Source organism: Diabrotica virgifera, chromosome 9, assembly GCF_917563875.1.
Source record: "Diabrotica virgifera virgifera chromosome 9, PGI_DIABVI_V3a".
In the NCBI taxonomy this organism is placed as follows: domain Eukaryota; kingdom Metazoa; phylum Arthropoda; class Insecta; order Coleoptera; family Chrysomelidae; genus Diabrotica; species Diabrotica virgifera.
In genome coordinates, this window is record NC_065451.1 from 83747173 (window position 1) to 83761837 (window position 14665).

Here is a 14665-nt window from a genome sequence, read left to right on the forward strand (position 1 = left end):
GAACCGATTTTATTTCTAACAAATGTGTTGAATAGACGATCGAAGAACACATCCAAAACTAAAAAAATGTACAGGGTGCTATTAAAAAAATTAAAGTTAGGGGTTATAACTAAGGGATGAATATTTAGGGGATGATTTGTTGTACGCCATATTACAGTGTATTACAAATGGAATAGATCAGTTTTTATCCCATTCGAAAATCTCTATCCGTTTAAGAGATATAGCCTGGCTAGGACAGGAATTAGTCTGGGACACCCTGTATTAATGCATTTGTTTCCATTTGGCTGTCTTGTTACACTTTATGAGAGTGCAATAAATAGTCTGACAATAGTGGTAGCACGCATGTGTGGCAATGCGTGACTCAGATGCCATTGTTTGTCAGTGCTGCCCAGCCTAGCTTGCAACTCGTGTGCCTATTATTTTGTATTCTTGGTGTTATAATAAACTTTGTGAGTTTCCATTGCTCTCTAGTGATATTCTGACAGTCCTATGATATATTTTGTGAATTTAGTAAAAATTACGCGTTCGTTACACTAGCGGTACCAGAACATCATGGGAAATCCAAAGACATCTCACCAAGGAAAATAGCAGAAATAAATACTTCAATATTCAATACTAATCACTCCAACAAAAGCATAGCATCCATTTCTAAAGTTTCAAAGGCAACGTGCACCGTATAAAGAAAAACTTACATACCATTATTAAACAAAAATAAAATTTTCTGAGGTGGCTCTAATAATATGATCACCCACTGTACTTTTCGGTTCTTCCCCATTCTTCTAAGAACCTTCTCATTTGTGACCCGATCAGTCCATGGGATTTTAAGAATTCTCCGATATAGCCACATCTCAAATGCTTCCAATTTTCGGCACATGTTCTCGTTCAAGGATTCAACACCATAAAAAAGGACAAGACTCAAGGGCGTCGCCAGCCGGTAAGCTAGGGGGGGGGGGGCACCATAAGAGAAATATCAAAAAAGATGTTTTAATAAAAAAAAAAAATAGAAAACTAACAAAATATCTATATAGAAAATCAATTAAAACATAATCTTCTAGGGTTCTTTGCGAATTCGTTGGTCACTTTGTTGACGAAATCGTTTTTGAAAATATGTTGCCTGTGTACACTCATCATAGCGAGGCCATTGAGTCGAGCTTCAGACATGGTGCTCCTCAACCAGGTTTTGATTCTCCTAAGGCTACTAAATGACCTTTCAACTGTACAAGTCGTACAAGGTAAAGCAACAAGGATCTTCAAAGCCTTCTTAATTTCAGGAAAAAAATCTTCCGTTTCCTTGAGGATTTCCACAACACTCATACTCAGTTTGATCGATTCTGGTTTCTCCTCCCATATTTTTTTCCAAAGCTCTATTTAATATTTGTAAGACCGTAAAAATTTTTGAATTCCTCGCAACCTTCTTCAAGTTCTTCCAAAGAAATGTTTTTCATTTGCGCAGGATGTAGTTTTGTTAAAGTAAATGATGGTCTATTTTCTTCAGAAAACCTTATTTGTAGGGAATTTATAATTGAGTCCAAATAAGGAATTGTTATGGACCTACGCCAAAATTCTGAGGGGCTAAATAGTAGTAGCATCTCTGACAATTTCTTCTGTAACTTTTTCGGGTTGTTCACGGTGATTTTTGATTAGGTTTAAAATACGACCAATATGCTGGGATGTCTGAACCGCATCCAAGGAGACTGATTGGAGCACGTTTACAGTGGTTTCTAAAAGAGCGGAATATTTGGCTATCAACACAAGGTTAAAAACAAACGAAACTTTGGAAGCTGCAGCATGGAGCTGATATGCACGTTTCCTTGTCGCATTATTGCCATCTCGAGACAGGGTTTCTAGTGCCTCCATTATAGCACAAAAATTCTCTTTAAAAACTCTGATGCTCTTGTATTTCTTGCTCCATCTTGTTTCGCACAACTTGGCAATATTGGCTACTAATTTTCTTAGAACCGATTCACGAAAAAATGTAATTATATCTTTGATGGTCCCAACTGTATTCCGGATGTCAGGCAGAGCGTTCAGGTCATTGATAACCAGGTTGAGCTTATGTGACGAGCAATGAAAAAATAGTGCTTTATTGTATTTTTTACGCAAAATAGCCTGAACGCCACCTTTTCCAGACATCGTAGAACAACCGTCGAATCCCAAACCAACGCATTTATCTGGATCGAGATCCTCTTTTGTCAGAAATTCGTCTATTGCCGTGGCGATCGATTTTGCGTCCAAAGCTGTAAGCTCAGCAAATCCGAGGAATACTTCTTCAATGTTTCTGGTTTCCTCATCAAAATATCTTATGTCAACGGAGAGCTGTTCCTTACCAGATATAACCGCTGTTTCATCTGCTAAAATACTATATGCTTCCGATTTCTTCACATTCTTGATTATAGCCGCCTTAATAACCACCGAACCATCCACCGATCGGTAACTTGCATTCTTTTTTCCACACTCAAGATGGTTTTTTAAAGTCGTGTCTCCTGCGTCAATCCGCATCTTATACAAACCTTCCAGAATTCCATCTCCATAGTTTGCCCCTCTTAATGCTAGGTCTTGGGATCCGCAAAAAGCAATGCAGGAAATAATCGATCTTATAATTTTCCGGTCTTTTTCAAGACTTCCCTGAGAGTATTTGTTAATTTGCACATCCACCGGCATATTCGCAAGAAATAACCTAGCTGCTTCCAATGCAGTCTTATGAAAGTGAGTATCTGCGAGTTTTCTGCAATATTCATGAATATCTTTGAATTTACAAAACGGCCTTATAATGAATGAACCTAAAACACCTCCAACGGAGCTCAGATTGGGTGGAAATAGTGTACAGAATTTACAAAAAGCTCCTTTTTGTTGGCGGGAGTATGCTAACCATGGTGAGTACATTTGCAACCAGGAATGATTGAATTTTCTTTTTAGATGCTGGGCATCTTGGGCAAAGTCGTACTGTTTAGGTGGTATCCAACAGTTTTCAAGTAATTCTTTTTTCCGCTCGGTTGATAAAGTCACAACTCGACCGACGTCATTTTCATTGCTATCATCTATTGTTGAATCCACATCTACCTCATCATCCAAATCTGCAATAAATATGTATATTATTTGTTACTGAGAGAAATAAGAATAGAACATAGCTGCGTCTTGTGCTTGCTTAAGGCACGTTTTTACTGGAGCGTAATTTACTGGATTATTGGTAAAATATCTGCTAGCAGAGGAAATAGAGGACGAAGAAATGTTAGAAATGTCAAGTGCTCCAAGATTAGAAAAACATGCAATATATAAAAGAAAACAAAAAGAAGGATACTTCAATATTGTGATAAACAACCATGTATTAGGAAATTATTAAATGAGACATACTTATAAAAACAAGCTTCACTTCACAAACTGCTAAAAATCTCTCAAATAAAAAACTCTGAAACAACGAAACACGCCAACAAACCACACAAGCAGTACACCGCAATCACCGCTTAGCTTCAGCGACGATCTTTCGGCGATGAACGCTGTAAAAACGTACCTTTAGATACGGACAGATGCACAGACAGACATATAAACCCCCTTTTTTTGCCGAGAGTGAAAAATCATGCGACCGTTAATCCTTTAACTCCGACCAATAAAACCATACCTTTGGAGCAACTTGGCTTAGGCGAAGTCACAGAACTGTTGCAAGAACGTGCACTAGCACTGGTGATACTGCTGGTGATTTGATCAAAATTCTGAAGATTAGAATCTGCTGTTGTCGTCCCTTTTTTATGACTAGTTTGTCCATCGCTGTCACTACTGTGAAAAAATAAATTGAATTTATACCTTGGGCTCTCACAAACCTACCCATCCCCCTGTTTTTATCTCCCTCCCGACCGAAGGATATTTTTTGCCTCCTATATATTCAACATACATATATACCAAATACATATATATACATATATAATATACTTAAGAAAAAATTTCCTGATGTCCATGTATTTAAGTTAAACTGCAACTGCAAAAATGTAACGTAAGACAAATCCCACAAGGCACAAATACCACGTTTAAATCAATCACACTTCACTTATATCTACGCGAAAGCGGCTGTAACAAAACTAAAACAGGTCCGTTCCCGTTCCGTTCGTGGGAGAGATTAAATGTCCAGCAAACGACGGCAATGTTGCCAGATTCCTTTTAGCGGGAATTTTAAAATTTTATAGCAGTTTGGTTTTAAATTTGACAGTCCTGTTTTCTCAAGTCAAATAAAGGAAGAAGAAGAAGAAGAAGAAAAATCTTAACCTTACTTTTACAAGTGATTAGGATTATTATTTTATTTACATGTAAATTGAAACAATAAATATTGTGCTGTGTCATAATTTCAAACTCATTATGTTGCAGTATTTTCCAGTTGATAAAATTGCAATTCAAAAACTTTTAGGCAGGTACCTGTAACTTCCACATTATTATTTATTTTTTAAGTATTAAGGTTGATGTTGATATCAAAAATTTAGATTTCAAAGATAGTTTTATGTAGGTAGATACTAATAGAGTAATACTAGATAATAGATTAGATACAAAGTAAGCTGTAAGTAGTATAACTGCCCATGTAATCACCTGTTATGTTTTTTTAGATTTGCACTGTAAAGATGGCACAGGAAGAGAACAAGAGTACAAGAACATGAAACATCTTATTATGAATGTATATGTATGTGATCCTCAAAAAATTATTTTACAAAACAAGATAGAGAAAGCTTTAAAATCCCAAGGATCCTGCAAAATGGTTATTTGGTGTACTAGTTGAATAATAATATCTAAACATATTCAAACTATTTTAAAACACATTATGGGCATGAGGATGATATAGAGCACTTACATAAATACCAAAATCAGATAAATATCTGTTCAAAGTTTATTTTGAGACTTTCTTCAACAATGTAAGTAAAATATTTGCATATCGACGGCGGAAAGGCAGGACTTTGTAACGGAAAAATTTTTATAACATGAGTTACTTCAGTTTTCGCTTTAGAATAAGTGTATCGGCAGCTATTAAACAGCGATTACAGCTGGGAAAGTTTCCGGAAGGATTCCAGAAGGCTTTCTCAGCTCTAAAAGCTGTTTAATAGGTGCTGATACACTTATTCTAAAGCGAAAACCGACGTAACTCATTTTATACAAATTTTTCAGTTATGAGGTCCTGCCTTTCCGCCGTCGATATACACAATATAATTTAAAACAAGAATGTTACCACTAAACCACTTTTTAAATATTACTTATGAATATTTACTACAGTTTACAATTTCAAATAGTGTGTTTGATTTTCCTATACCTATATTTTACTTTTTTTAGTAAACTTCAGACTGTTCAGGATAGCATAATAGCATAGGAGGCGAAATAAAAAGAATTGATTTACTTACAAGAAAAGATATCACAAACATTAAACTCTATTATGGCATTGATTTGAAAGATGGGTATATGTACAATGATGATGCAACCAGTGTTTATTTTTGGGTTGAATGCTTACAGACTCATGTCCAATATTATTTTACAAACAACAGGGCATACTAATGGATATTCATTCTGAATTTAACATTTATGATTTTTGTCTTATTTTCCTTAATACTGTGCCAAAAGGAAATGTTAATTAAGTTTGGTAAATCCTTTATCGCAATCGATGGAACTCATGGGCTCAATTCCTATGACTTTGAACTTATGACAGTATTAGTAAAAGATGAATTTGGGAATGGATTTTGTACTGCTTTCTTATTTTCAAATAGAAAAGATACCTACTTTAATTCACCACTTTTTTTTAAATACACGTCTGTGTTGGTATTATATGTATAGACAAATGTTCTCATATCAGGCATAAGCGACACCTTTTACAATGCCTCGTCAAATGTAATGGGTATTACTCCTAATAGACTGTTAAGTGCCTGGCACATAGATAGGGCATGGTAAGTAAATCTTAATAAAATATCTGATTCTGAAAAAAATCCTATTATGTATACAAGATGTATTAATGATGGTTTAGAGAGTATTAATAGCTTTTTGGGTAGACTTCAAGTGATGCAGATACATACAATTTTAGTAAGTCATCATCATTCTCTTTGCCTTATCCCTATGCGGGGTCGGCTTCCCTAATTGCATTTCTCCACACAATTCTATCTTGGGCCATATCAATGTTAATCCCCTTTACCAGCATGTCCTGCCTTATCGTCTCCCCCCAGGTCTTCTTTGGTCTTCCTCTCCTACTCCTTCCAGGAATCTGCACTTCAGCTATTCTTCGTATTGGGTGGTTAACGTCTCGACGTTGAACATGACCAAACCATCTTAACCTATGCTCTCTCATTTTGGCATCAATTGGTGCCACACCTAGACTTTCCCTAATATACTCATTTCTAATTTTATCCTTCTTTGTTACTCCACTCATCCATCTAAGCATTCTCATTTCCGCCACATGCATTCGCTGTTCCTCTTTCTTTTTCACTGCCCAACATTCAGTTCCGTACATCATAGCTGGTCTTATGGCTGTTTTATAGAATTTTCCCTTCAGCTTCATTGGAATTTTTCTGTCACACAACACACCACTCGCTTCTTTCCACTTCATCCATCCAGCCCTAATTCTACTGCATGCATCTCCATCTATTTCTCCATTACTCTGTAATACCGATCCTAGGTACTTAAAACTATTGCTTTTTACAATCATTTCACCATCCAAAGATACCATTTTATTTGTATTAGCTCCATCTTTAAATGAACATTCCAAATACTCTGTTTTTGTCCTACTAAGTTTTAAACCTTTTTCCTCCAGAGCTTGTCTCCATTGTTCCAGTTTTTGTTCTAAGTCTCTTTCACTATTTCCTACTAACACGACATCATCAGCATACATTAAGCACCATGGAATGTTACCCTGTATTTTCGCTGTTATTTGGTCCTAAACTAATGAGAATAAATACGGACTAAGCACAGAACCTTGATGCAATCCTACTTTCACATGAAATTTATCAGTCTCTCCCACACCTGTCCTAACACTAGTCGTTACTCCCTCATACATATCCCTCACAATCTTTACATATTCACCAGGGACTCCTTTCTTATTGAGTGCCCACCAAAGAATCTCTCGAGGAACTCTATCATATGCTTTCTCAAGATCAATGAATACCATATGAGCGTTTGTTTCTTTACTCCTGTATTTTTCCATCAACTGTCTTATAATGAAAATTGCATCTGTTGTTGATCTACCCTGCATAAAGCCAAATTGATTCTCGGATATTTCGGTCTCTTCACGTATCCGTCTATCAATTACTCTTTCCCATATTTTCATGGTGTGGCTAAGCAGTTTTATAGCCCTGTAGTTTGTACATTGTTGTATATCTCCCTTGTTTTTGTAAACAGGTACCAGTATACTGCTTCTCCATTCGTCTGGCATTTGTCCAACTTCCATAATTCTATTAAATAGACCTGCTAGCCACCTTGTTCCTGTCTCTCCCAATGCTCTCCATACTTCCCCAGGAATATCATCTGGTCCTACCGCTTTTCCTTTCTTTATTTTTTGAAGCGCTTGAGCCACTTCCTCGTTGGTTATTTTGGTGACCATTGCTGCTACTGTCTCCGTTGACTCTACAGGCTGTCTGTCAAATTCTTCATTTAATAAGTTGTCAAAGTACTTTCTCCATCTCTTTTTGACATCCCTTTCGTGAACTAGTATTTTATTATTTTCATCTCGGATACATCTAATCTGATTAAAATCTTTTGCTTTCTTTGCTCTCCGTTTGGCTATTTTATATATCTTCGTTTCGCCTTCCCTGGTATTAAGTTGATCGTATAGGTTTGAATACGCTTCTGCTTTAGCTTTTGCTACTGCTACTTTCGCTTCCTTTTTGGCGACCATATAGTTTTGAAGATCTATGTCCGATCTGGTTTCTTGCCACTTTTTATATAATTTTCTCTTCTCTTTTATTTTTCCTTGTACTTCATTTGACCACCACCAAGTCTCTTTATCTTCAAACTTCTTTCCTGACGTTTTCCCAAGTATTTCAATAGCCGTCTCTCTAATAATATTGGCCATTTTTCTCCAAATTGTGTTAGGGCTTCCTTTCATGTTCCAACATATTTTTTCTACTATTCTTTCCCTGAATAGACCTTCCTTCTCATCTTTTAGCATCCACCACTTGATTTTTTGTGGTCCTCTCCGATATTTTTGTTTAGTTTCGCTTTTTACTTCGATGTCCAGAACAAGCAGCTTATGTTGTTGGCTTACTGTCTCACTAACTATTACCTTGCAGTCCTTGCATTCACGTATGTCTTCTTTCCTTATCATGAAGTAGTCTATTTGGGATTGATGTTGTCCACTTTTGTAGGTAATAAGTTGAGTTTCTCTCTTTTTAAAGAATGTGTTAACAATCGCCATATCCAATGCTGTTGCTAATTCTAGCATGTCATCTCCAGCTTCATTTCTAGTTCCAAAGCCTAATCCCCCATGTATTGTTTCATATCCTGTCTTGGCTTGGCCCACATGTGCATTGAAATCACCTCCTATTATAACTTTCTCCTCCGCTGGAATATCACTCAGTATGTCTCCCAATTGATCATAGAAAGCTCTTCTTTCATTCTCACCCAGACCTGTTTGAGGAGTATACACACACACACAACATTCAATACCTCTTTATCAATTACAAATTTCACTGACATCATTCTATCACTCGTTCTTACAACTTCTACTACGTTATCTTTCATTTCACTATCAGCAATTATACCAACTCCATTTCTAGTGTTACTACTCCCTACATACCACAATTTATATCCATCACCTAGTTCTTTCGCCCTTTGTCCTTTCCACCTAGTTTCTTGAATACAAGCAATTTGAACTCTTCTTCGTTTGAGCGCATCCACTAACTCCAGACTCTTACCTGTAAGACTACCAAGATTCCAAGACCCTATCCTGATTTTTCTAACCTGCAATGGTGTTCCCCCTGAGATAGTCCTCACCCGGAGATCCGAATGGAGGCTCATTTTACTTCCGGAACATTTTACCTCAGGAGATGCCATCATTTCAGTATAAGTTTTTATTTCGTTTGGAGAAGGTCTTTTCATTATTATGGCCTGAAAAGATTTTTGGATATTTGATGCCTGAATGCCTTTTCTATCAGCACCATAACCTGCCCTATCCTGCACGTTTAGCCAATACACCACCAATGCAACCAAAGTGCAGTATTACCCCACACCCGCCTGCATTTTTCTGTATAGGCCAGGATCCCTACTGTAAGGACTGCCCTATAAGCCAATGTATTGTTGCCCGTATCCCGCCACTAGGAGGCACGTACTTCATTCGGGATACATACAATTTTAGTAAGTATTTCCAGTAGAACTACTGCAATAACATCCAACAATGGGCCTATTGTTATAGGAAGGGGTTGTGGAATTAATACCAATATGACCATTCAAAATTTTCATAAAATTTTGGATAAAAGGGTATCCATTAGTTGTTATCAGTTAAGTTTAAAACTTGGCACTCATGGAGAGCTATACCATAATATATAATAGGTATATCTCATAATATTACATCTCATATTGTTCACTACAGTAGTAATGAGTGATCCTGCATACACAGAACCATAATAATATATTATAGTTCGTGTATGCAGGCTCACTCATTACAATAGTGAGCAATATGAGATATAACATATTATAGTATAAGTCTCTGTGCATGACCAGGGCCCGGATTACGTACACTCGATACGCATCATATCCGCCATGTTTTACCATAGCGCCTTATGGGAAAACATGGCGGATACGATTCGTATCGAGTGTTCGTAATCCCTATGCAGATTAACATGTTTGGTGCCCATCTCGAACAAGCTCCACTTGGCTGGTACCACATACTTACATCATTTATTTAGTTACACAGTACTACTCACATAACTTATGTGTCGTCAGTACCTTCCGTAAAACCGTCGTGATGCTACCCATACGTCATGGCCACTGAATGTGTTAAAGCTTGTTAATGTAGGAGAGTTATACTAAAATATATATCTTATATTATATTGCCTTAAATAGAAAAAATATCTTATTTAAATTGTATCCATGTAAGTTTTCATTTAATGAAATAAACCTTTTAATCAAAAAAGTGTTGTTTACTTGTGTACACCCAGCAATATCCTGATCATAGATAAATAATATAGTATTACCGGATCCTGATATGCAGACGCCAATAGGGCTTTTCATCGATTGTTATTTGTTTCGAGCTTCTGTCATGAGTCACATAATATTAATGTATCTACGTCATACATCTTTGGTTTGTATCATTGGTATATACCAATAACGTATGACATAGATATATTAATATTATGTGACAGAAGCTCGAAACAAATGACTGTGAATGAAATGCCCTATTGAATAGGGCTTTTCATCGATTGTCATTTGTTTCGAGCTTCGGTCAAGTGTCACATAATATTAAAATATCTACGTCATACTTCTTTGGTTTGTATCATTGGCAATATCAATAACATATGACATAGATATATTAATATTAGACAACACATGACAGAAGCTCGAAACAAATGAGTGAAAAGCCCTATATCATGTAAATACAAGTCATAAAGATGTCTTTCTACAGTTAAAATTGCACAGCCTAAAGACATCATTTATGTAACTTTTAAGCCGTCACAAAATGACTGCAATAAGAAAATAGAATTTATTAACTTGCCCTCGCTAAGAATGTTTTTTTCAATTTTTTTGATTTTGCGGCTTTAGCGCTTAGCTATTTAGCCAGATACATGATGAGAATTAATACTATTATAATACATATTAAAACTAATTCAAATTACTAGTAATTTTATTAATATTCTGAATAATTATGTAACCACTTAATACTAAAATAAAAAAGTGTCCATCTATACTATCCCAACACATTTTCACCTTTGAAATCGTAAATTTCCATTCCCATTAAAAAATAATTTGTACTGTATAAGTATATTTCTTTTGAGCTTCATTTTTTTTTCAAAATACTGCAACATGAGTTTTAAATTATGACACAGTACAATACTTGTTTCAATATTTACATGTAAACAAAATAATCCTAATTACTTGTAAAAGTAAGGTTATAAATTTAACAGAACTCTCTTTTAAAAGTAAAGTGACATTAGACTATTTTTAAAATTCCCGCTAAAAGGAAAAAGGTAAATCTGGCAACAGTGCCGTCGTTTGCTGGACATTTAATCTCTCCCTCCGTTCGTCCGTTGAAGGTCGAGAAGTGTAGAGGATTTCATTCGCGAACCAGTGTTGCCGCTGGTTTCGGAAGTTCTTCGCTCAAAGTCATAGATAAGTAGTACAGCACGATAGAGTAAGCGTTATCGTTTTAATTATCAGGGTGACCGGAGAGCACGTTAACCTCTAGGGGGGGACAGCTGCCCCCCTGTCCCTCTCTGGCGACGCCCTTGACAAGACGTAACATCTCAGCATTCTTACTTTTATACCAAGAGAAAGGTTGTGGCTCTTGCAAAACGCCCCCATACGGTTCTAAGATTGATCTAGCTTTTCCGATGCGCGCTGTTATTTCTTGGTTGTTTGTCCATTCTTCATTTCTTATGGTGCCGAGGTAGTTGTAGTGCCTCGCTCTTTCTATAGGGGTTTGGTTGACCTTCTGTTATCTTTTTCTTGCTGACGATCATAAGCTTTGTTTTCTTTACGTTTATTATATTGAGTCATATCGTTGACTGTAATACGTGATTTTGTCCATGACTTGAACGACTTAGCAAAAATAATTTTTTGTTGGCTTGATTACAGATATAATTTATATGATTTGACCAGCTTAAGTCTTCTATAATCACACCTTAAGTCTTTAGGAGAGTCAACCACAATTAGTCTGATTCTATTTAATAGATACGGCACTACCGGCAGAGCCTATTTTACTTCAAATCGGGCCCGAGGCACTACACAATTTTCGGGCTCCTAAAAAAATTCAATAGTAATAATAAAAATAATCCTGTGGGAGTTTTTTTGTCAGTTCTTCTATCAGGCGCGGCCCCCTGCGAATGGGGTATGCTTTCTGGGTATTCGTAGCGCCAATACCCAGAGAGTAGCAGGAATACTTGCCGTGGAACAAAAACTGACACCTGGCAGTAGGTATAAAATGCACACCCATGAGAATGGAGATTAATAATTTATGTTTAGGATCGCTGCCTGGGGATCGTCAGGGCACGTCTGGAGCCGGCGCTGGACGTGACAGCATGCGGGACGTCGGTGGCAGGGTGTTGAGGAGGCGGGCCCCTGTCATACAATCAGCTACAGCCCAACCACAACCACAAGCGAGCCAAACAACAACAAGAGCTCCACCCGCCGAAGATGCTGCGCTGGATCATCAGCCGGCGCTCACTCAAGCGGGACGACCTAGGCAGCGCATGAAATGGACTGTGTCCATTAATGAAAACATTTTGCGCTTCTACTACAAGGTGACAAACCTCGGTCAAGAAACAATCGGCTACCGACAACAGCTGTATGCCGAATTTTGCAGGACATACCCAGATATTCAAGTATCGGAGCAACGAGTATCAGACCAATACCGGGTAATTATAAGAAACAACCTTATCCCAGAGGCTAGACGCAATACCATCAGAAGCGAAGTCGAACGGGAGATTCAGAACGATGTTGTAATTGAAGATCAAGTCCCTGTTGAAGTTCATGAGCAGATTCCTGAGCTTGCCATACAAGAAACTCAACCTGACAATACAGAGCAGGAAAACAACGAGTTACGTGATAACCTAGTAAGCGAAATGGCACGTGCGGTACAGGAGTTTAATGGAACAAACCCACTTAGCAGACCACCGCTACCACGAATAAACTCTTGTAAGAAACTAGGTGCGCTGTTACAAATTGTGAACACTGAAGTCCTAACCAATTATGTCGCAGAAGCCCACACATTAGAATATTTGCACATGCTAATCTATTGTGCAGCAACAGCAATTGCTAATGTAATGGGCGTTAAGATCAGAACACGACGGGGTACTAATAACGAAAGAACTGGTAACAGAATTGCACCTTGGGAAAAAAGACTGCTCGGAAAGATTGAATTACTACGTAAGGATATTGGTATAGTCACAGAATACATACGAGGTGTAACAAGTAGAAAAGTCATCAGGAAAGCTGAAGAAATAATGCTGAGTACCGCAAGACACTCAAGATATGATCCAGAAAACAACACAGCCCATCAGTGTCTGGATACATTAAAACAAAAACTCTCCGTTTATTCAGGGCGACTAAGGAGGTACAAAGTTAGTAACAACCGCAAAAGCGACAATGCTCTTTTTGAGAGTTCTGAGAAGGCGTTCTATCGAAAACTCAATTCCACTGTAGAACGTGTCGATAAGACTTACCCAAGCCAAGAAGAAATTCATGAGTTTTGGGGAAATCAACTTTCCACACCAGCTGCTCTTAACAACAATGCTGGATGGATAGAAGATACGACACAGAACTGCCAACACTACATTACTACCCTTTACGAACCCTTCACTACTGAAGAAGTCTCAAATATCATCAAAGAGCTTCATAACTGGAAATCTCCTGGACCAGATGGAGTTCAAAACTTTTGGCTCAAGAAGTTTTGGAGTGTTCATGAATGCTTATCAACATTAATTAATCATGTTATTTCTAATCCGCAGGATATACCAGCATTCCTAACTCAGGGTACCACTTATTTAATACCGAAGGATCAAAATAACACCCAAGATCCAGCCAAATACCGCCCATTTACTTGTCTTCCAACTTTGTATAAATTGGTCACATCCTGTGTAGCCCGGCGTATCTACCAACACTGTGCTCTGAACAATATCATAGAACCTCAACAGAAAGGATGCGCTAAGGGTTCCATGGGATGCAAAGAACAACTCAGCATCGACTCAGTCATTTCTAACCAGGCATATTCCAAAAAGAGGAATCTTTTTACTGCCTTCATTGATTACAAGAAGGCCTTTGATTCAGTGCCGCATGAATGGCTTATAGATATATTGAGAATATATAAAGTCCATGATAATATAGTGACCTTTTTAGAGCATATAATGACAGAGTGGAAAACTAGAATTCACCTTCAAATACCTGGTGAAATTAACATCGAAACTGAAAATATCGCAATCAGCCGGGGCCTGTTTCAAGGAGATTCGTTGAGTCCTCTGTGGTTCTGTCTAGCTATGAACCCTCTATCTCAGCTATTGAACTCCACAGACGCAGGTTTTAGCATCAAAAATAACAACAATGTGGTGGCGAAGCTTAATCATTTATTGTACATGGATGATTTGAAATTAATGGCTTCCACTCGAAACCAACTCGATGAGATGCTAAAAACTGTAGAAACTTTTTCTAATGATATTAGTATGCACTTCGGACTAGACAAGTGCCGTATTTTAAATATAGTCAGAGGAAAAGTACAGCCCGGAGGATTCGATATGCAAAATGGCCAGAACATCGAGGCCATGGGTGAAAACGATATGTATAAATATCTTGGAGTAAAGCAAGCGCGGAAAATTGACCATAAACAAATGAAAACAGAGATAACTACAGAGTTTATACGAAGGGTAAAACAGCTGCTTCGCTCACAACTTAACAGTAGAAATTTGTTTAAGGCACTAAACACCTACGCATGTTCCGCGCTAAGCTATTCGTTTGGCATTGTTAAGTGGACAAAAACGGACATAGAGAATCTTCAGCGAAAAGTAAGAACACA

At 37.4% G+C, this 14665-nt stretch overlaps 1 long non-coding RNA gene across 1 annotated transcript; it reads left to right on the forward strand.

Moving 5' to 3' along the window:
• Window positions 1-4856: 4856 nt before the first annotated feature.
• LOC126892798 (uncharacterized) lies at window positions 4857-5747 on the forward strand. The gene is made up of 2 exons (XR_007701007.1): window positions 4857-4889; window positions 5302-5747. It is a non-coding gene; the product is annotated as an uncharacterized LOC126892798 (long non-coding RNA).
• Window positions 5748-14665: the final 8918 nt, after the last annotated feature.